At 42.7% G+C, this 6,634-nt stretch overlaps 1 non-coding gene across 1 annotated transcript; it reads left to right on the top strand.

Annotated features, from left to right (window-relative positions):
* Positions 1–208: 208 nt before the first annotated feature.
* On the top strand, positions 209–315 carry LOC112089329. The gene has a single exon (XR_002900966.1). It is a non-coding gene; the product is annotated as a small nucleolar RNA R71 (small nucleolar RNA).
* Positions 316–6,634: the final 6,319 nt, after the last annotated feature.

The following is a 6,634-nucleotide window of genomic DNA, read 5'->3' as shown; positions in this document are numbered from 1 at the left end:
GCGCTGTTCATCACTAGATCCCTCTGTACGGTTTGCTCTATCAAAGTCCTCTCCATACGTGTCATTAGACATGGCTAGGTTCTCGACTAGTTCCATTGCCGCATTGATCTCTTTCCCAAGAAAATTTCCATTTGAAGCTGTATCGAGTTGGTTTCTGATCTTGGGGAGTGCACCTCGGTATAAAGTACTCAAGAGTGATGCCTCTGAGAAGCCGTGGTGTGGGCATTGGTTAGTGTAACTTCTAAACTGTTCCCAAGCTTCACTAAAGCTCTCGTTATTGTGCTGCGTGAAACTTGAGATCTGATTCCTGAGCTTAGCCGTGCGTGATGTGGAAAAGAACTTTGATAAGAACGCCAATTTACACTGCTCCCAGGTTTGTATAGAACCCCTCGGTATATTCTTTTCCCACTGGTGTGCTTTATCACCGAGGCTGAAAGGGAACAAGCGTAGCTTGAAGCTATCTTCGGAGACGCCATTTATCTTGGTCTTCTCCAGCCAGACCGTGGAACTTTGAGTTTTGCACCATATTGAGCAGGGAAGCTTTAACTTCAAAGTTGTTGTTTTGAACTGGTGGAGCTTGAATTCCAGCTCGGTATTGGTGCGTATTAGCTCGGTCATTCTGTCCAACACAGATTGGAGGATGTTGTCGCTGAACTTGGGGCGGTGGCGGATGAACATGATGGGCTTGTTGTTCATTTCTATTCGCTTGGTGTTGGTTTTGCTGAGCAAGCCGTTCGTTTCTTTGAGCCTGTTGCTGATTAACATAGGCTTGTTCATTTCTTCCTGCCTGCACCTGATTAGCCTGAGCCTGGTGCTCGGCTGCCTGAGCCTGTTGCTCCATTCTCTGTTGTTCTGCCATTCCAAGTCTGTCAAAGTGCCGTTCTCTCTCGCGAGCTCGCCTTTCTAATCTGTCGATGTTATCGTCGTATGGGAAAAGCGATCTTGTGCTCCGAGACCTGGTATTCATGCACCTGAAAACAAAACAAGAACTTGGAAAGAAGTTAGTAAAACAAAGGAAAGAAAAGCTTGAACTCAAGAACAAACAAGAGACTAATGCTCCTACAAGTTGGCAACGGCACCAATTGATAACTAAGAGTTTTCAAGCTCTTAGAAGGGTTATCAATCCCCTTGTCAGAGTAGTATAAGGGGTGTCAAACCAAGCTTGTAAACGAGACACTAGCCTATGTCATTTGTTCACTTAAGTCAAGTCAAGACGATAAAAGTTTGGTGACGATGATTAACAGGCAAATGAGCAATAAAGTTAAATAAAAGCAGAGATTTAAACTAATCAAGATGCAAATAACAAACAGGTGATTCAGATGATGGTAATGAATGATAAAGGCAGAAGCTTTAGACAGGATATTTGACTCGGGTGCTTCCAAGTTAGACTAATGGGTTAATGAATCATGTTATCAAGCGATTTCATTTAACTTTGAACTCAAGGCATGTTAATCTTCTCATGAAAGTATTAAACATCTAAACTGATCCTTTTTCATACCAAAATCCCTTTTGAGAATCATAAATCAGTCAGCAATAAGAATCGGTTCAAAAATGTCATTTAAGAGAACAAACTATCGCTCTCGCGATGAAAGACTCTTAAACCCTTAACCGAGTGGTTCAGACATTTCTACAAACACTTTTGATGCGAGATATGTCTCAGATCTGAACCTCAAGTGATGTGCTTGGATCCAGCCTAGAGATCTCGTCGGTTAAGGAATGAAACATGCAAGACTAGACCCCTAAACCCATTAATCCACCTTGAAAGCACCCTAATCTACCTATCTAAAGCCGCTTAAACGACTACTCACTAATCATAACGAGCTCACTAAGTCATTTGCAAGACGTGTAGCTAGTCATGATAAGGAGTTTGATGTTTGGATGATAAAAGAAATAAAGAAAGAACAAGATTCTGATGCAAAAACGAGATATCGGATTAGATTAATCAAGTTTCACAAAAGAGGCAAGTTCTTAAAGCTAAAAACAGATAAGAGATAAGATAACTAGGTTTTTAGTCTCAAAATGTATTTATAGCAAAGGGAAAGTGTCGCGGGTCAGCCCGGAACAAACCGGGTACTGAACCGCCCTCTTGGGTTGATGGGTGAGTGCCACGGTGTGTCGGAAAGTGAAGCCGAGGTCTTCATGCTGAGGTGTGCACGTGAGTCAGGATCCGGATGAAGATCTCGTGAAGAACACGTCAAGAACATGCATGAACCCTAGTCTTTGATCCATCCTCACGTGTGTGTTCTTGAGCTACTCTGTTCTTGATTCTGGGTTCGTGACAAGGGACCTCGGGGTAAAATGTCGAGGGGTCATGATGTCGAGGTGCTTGGGAGAACACAGTCCGGCATGCACGCCGAGGTCATTACACCGAGGTGTACTCTCAACACTTAGTCGTTTCCAGCTTCAGTTTATACGTATGCATGCCTCGATCTAATCATGCCAAGGCTTTGGGACGAGGTCTGGTCCAAAATACTTCCAAGATATGAGCCTCGACTTGAGTGATGCCAAGGTAAAGATACCGAGGCTTGTGAAGACACTTAGCGTGTATCGCAACTCATTTTAGGCTTGTATCGACCATGTCACCTTCCGGAAGCGATAACTTTCAGCACACGAACTTTCATGGATCTCGAACTTTGATGAATACCGGGTAAGCTGGTTCGGACAGGAAAGGCTCCGTCCGCCATGATCTTTGAAGTTCTCCGTTCAGTTCTCGGGTACGCGCAAGGCTGGTGAACGCTCCGGAAGCCATATCTTTCTCTCCACTGGTCCGAATTGGATTATTCCAACTGTTCTGGAATCTTTGCTTGATTATCTCCAACTTTGGTGAAGACCCCGCCAACTGATTCGGACCGGAAGGTTCCCCGGATTGCTGATTTCTGAATTGCGTGGGCAAGGGCAACTTTTGGTCGTAAAAACCTTCCCGCGGTAAGGAAAATGGCCGAGGGCTGTGTACCGCGGTAAGCTTTTTGGTCGTAAAAATCCTTGCCTCGGTCAAAAACTTGTCCCGTGGTATTTTTGCACTCGATACTCGATTCTGACCGATCGGTAAGGTTTTTGGCCGGTAATGAGCGTCCGGTAAACATTTTGGCCGAGGTTTCCGACCAGCCGGTACGAGATTTGGCCGAGAAATTCCTCCAAGCGGTTTTCACCATTTTTGACCCTTTTCTTCACCGTTTTCTTTTCTGTTCCTCTTCTTAGGCTCTAATTGGTCTCCAAATCTCCTGATAAAGACTTCAAAACATGCAAAACTCTTTGGGACCTAATGTAAGCCCTAAGTCCTATTTTAACGCCTAAAGACTCAATTTTCATGAGAAAACACATGATGAGGACTCTATAATGCAATCTAAATGATGTAAAATATAGACATATCAATTGGCAAAAGAAATTCTCCTGTTGGGCCAATCCATGATGGTTCCAGCAGTTGCTAAGAAAGGTCATCCAAGGATAATTGGATAAGAGTCATCTTTGGTCTTCACTTTGTATAGATCGACAGGTGCAATGCAATTTCCAATCCTTAGAGAAATGTCTCGAGCTATCCTTCTTGGTGTTGCACTTGGATCATCTGCTAAGTTAATATTTGTCATGGTACTTGAGATGCTTAATGCCAAGTCTCAAAGCAGTTGCTTTGGATATCATGTTAATACAAGCTCCAGAATCACAAAGAATATTGAGGAATGTTTCACCTCTAATGTCACAAGAGATAAGAAATTGACCTTTGTCTTGAACTTTGTGCAGAGTTCGAACTGGTCTACCTTCTTGGGTGTGTGTGAACAAGTCTTTCATCTCTTGGATTGATTCTTTGCTGTCACAAAAGAAGTGACTAATCATGTGGGTTCTACATGCTTTGGCAAACGATCAAAATTCCTTTAGGCAGAGTCTGAACTACTTGATTGAACTCTTCAAGTGCTTCTTTGCTGATCTTTTTTGTGTAGTCACTCGCTTCTTTGGGATCTTTGAGATGGATCCTGTAAACAGCTACATCAGGTGATTATCTAGGAAAAGATAGATACCTGGCTCTTCTGAAATATGTAGAGATGTTCTCCTTAGTCTCCTTGCTGTCTCTGAAGAAAACTTGAAGGCAGCCTTGCTTCCAGATGTCATCGAATCCGAGGTAAAGAGGAATGGACTTCACAAACTTGTTGAATTCAATCAGTCTCTCTCTAGATATGCTCTTGGTTATTGGTTCTGAGTTGTCATCAGATGAATTGTCCCCAGGGTTTGGATCTTCTACAATCAAACCATACTCTTCATCTTCTGAGAATTGCTCTTGAAGCTCATTGTCACAAGTGTAAACCATGTTGCAAGATGCATAAGTGTTGGATTCCTCCTTTTCCTTTGATGCTTGTGCAGTGATTGAGAAGACAGCTTGATCAAACAACCTAGATCTGGTCACATGAGATCGGTCATCAGTTGAACAGGTTTCAGAAAGAGGTTGGAATTTCTCCCAATCTGAGAAATCATGCTCCACCGCGGGTGAGGAGCTCGGAGCCACGGTGGAAGTGACTCTGGCTGCGGGTGAAGTGCTCGCAGCCGCTGTCAGTTTCCTCCGGCTCTCCATGCTTGCTTCTTCATTCTCTTCTTCTCCATTGTTTTTTTCTTGCTTCCAGTGGTTGTCAGGAACGTATTGGGTATCGAAATCATTGATTCCAGAGTTCAGATCATACTCCTTATGATCTTTAAAAAGTTTTCAACTTTCTCTTCTACTTCATCTAAAGAATAGACAACTTTGTCTAAAGTAGCATCAAGCTCTTCTGTTTTGTTTTCAACCTTTGCTACGCCTTGCCACAGCTCCAATGTGTAGTCGTAGGTCTGGTTTTTGCTCTCATTCAGCTCCTTATCCAAGTCATCAATCTTGAAGGTTAGGGTTTGTAGCTCCCTTTCATTTTGCCGAATGTTGAACTTGTTCTTCGCTGACAGACTGTAATCTCTGATCCAACACGTCATTATCTTTGGTTCTCTGATTCTCCAGTGTCTTCACATGCTCATAGAGGTCATCAAACCTTTTGTTAGGGCCGATGGTCATGTCATCTATCCATGTTCGCAGGGCAGCATCAATGAGGGCTTGGGATGCAAGGAACTGATTCAGCTTGTCTTCCAATCAATTAATCAGGATGTTAAGTCGATTGTTCTCATAGTTCTGGTGCAGAATCTGATGAGGAAGAGGATGAGATGGTCGACAATTTACCAGGTGTGGCGAATAGGGCTCATCTCGATGGTGTGGAGGTCGCGAGTCTCCATGGTGGTGGTTTGGATTAGGGTTCCGAAGATGATGATCAAAATCACGCCTGGATGGTGATTCACATGCGCAGGGAGCTTCACACAGGTTGCAAGACCTTCGCTCAGGGTCAGGGTTTCTTCTTGGATGATCCATGCTTCAGAGGTTTCTGAAACTAGGGTAAACAATAGAAAGAATAAGCAGAAAAAGAAAAGGTTAGGGTGTTTATGAATTTGGTTTAATTCCTATGTTACTTTGGCAGAAACAAGAGTGAATCTCTCCCCGGAAACGGCGCCAAAAACTTGATGGGCTTGCGGGCCTAGGGTTATTTTTTAACAAGCCCGTTGGTCCTCTGAAAGTTTTAAATTTATAAAATCCTAGTGTCTGCAAGTGCACAGATGTACTTTGTAGGACTTAGGGTGTCGATCCACAGGGAGGATATCTAATCTGCGAGAAACAACAAACTGGGAAGTAAGCAAAGTCATAAACCAATAAAAGTTTTGGGGTTTTTGGTTAAGATCCTAAACTAAACCTAATCTAATATTCAAAAAATTAAAATGCAATGCAGGATGACTTGTTAAAAGAATATCTCAAGCATATCGACTCAAACTAAAAACTCTTAAACTCATAGGTGGCGACTTAGACTTCTCCGGTTTACTCTAATCGATGTAGGATGGCATTTCCAATTAGCTTCCGGACGATTTATCTTCATCTGTTTCTGGGAATCCGCATGGAACTAAAATAGACATATGTATGATTAACCAACTCTCGTCACCTTAATCAACTACTCACTTAGATATAGCAATTAACTCTCGCTCTCATGCTAAACTTAAGATTATGCATTATACATTGAATTCGTCTGCTCACATCTTCTCTATAGGTAGCTTTTGATATGTGTAGATGAGATCCAGAATATGGCTAAGAACAATAGAAATCCTAATTGATATGTATGCCTATCGAAATCTTCAAACAACTTGACTCTCTGGGACTAATCTACATGATGCAATGAATGATGAAAGACATAGAAGAATGCAAAAGAATGAAACAGAAAAGTTAATAAGATAAAAAGGAGAAAGAACAATGGATCTGGAGAAGAATCCCCATCTCCATCGCCTAACCCAAGAAAAACAAAGTTTGGTGGCTCAAAATCTCATTACAGGAGCACACACCCGTTTAGGACTGCTAAACAATGTATTTATAGGTCATAAGGTCCTCCAGATCTCATTTAGGGCTTCTCTGAAGAGGAATGGCGAAGTGGGCTTTGATGTTGGGCCTTGTGGCTCGTCCTAAGGTCCACCAGGGGTGGGAGTCTTCCAGGACAGGTAAAACATGTGTTTCCCGCGGGTGAGAGTCTTCCGGGACTGGTGAACAGGGTCAACTTGTTCTCTATGTATCTTTTGATTGCACCGTTGGGTCATT

The sequence above is a fragment of the Eutrema salsugineum genome, unplaced genomic scaffold (assembly GCF_000478725.1).
Source record: "Eutrema salsugineum unplaced genomic scaffold, Eutsalg1_0 scaffold_12, whole genome shotgun sequence".
Taxonomy (NCBI): domain Eukaryota; kingdom Viridiplantae; phylum Streptophyta; class Magnoliopsida; order Brassicales; family Brassicaceae; genus Eutrema; species Eutrema salsugineum.
Note: the sequence above shows the minus strand (reverse complement) of the source record. Positions and strands in the feature narration are given on the sequence as shown.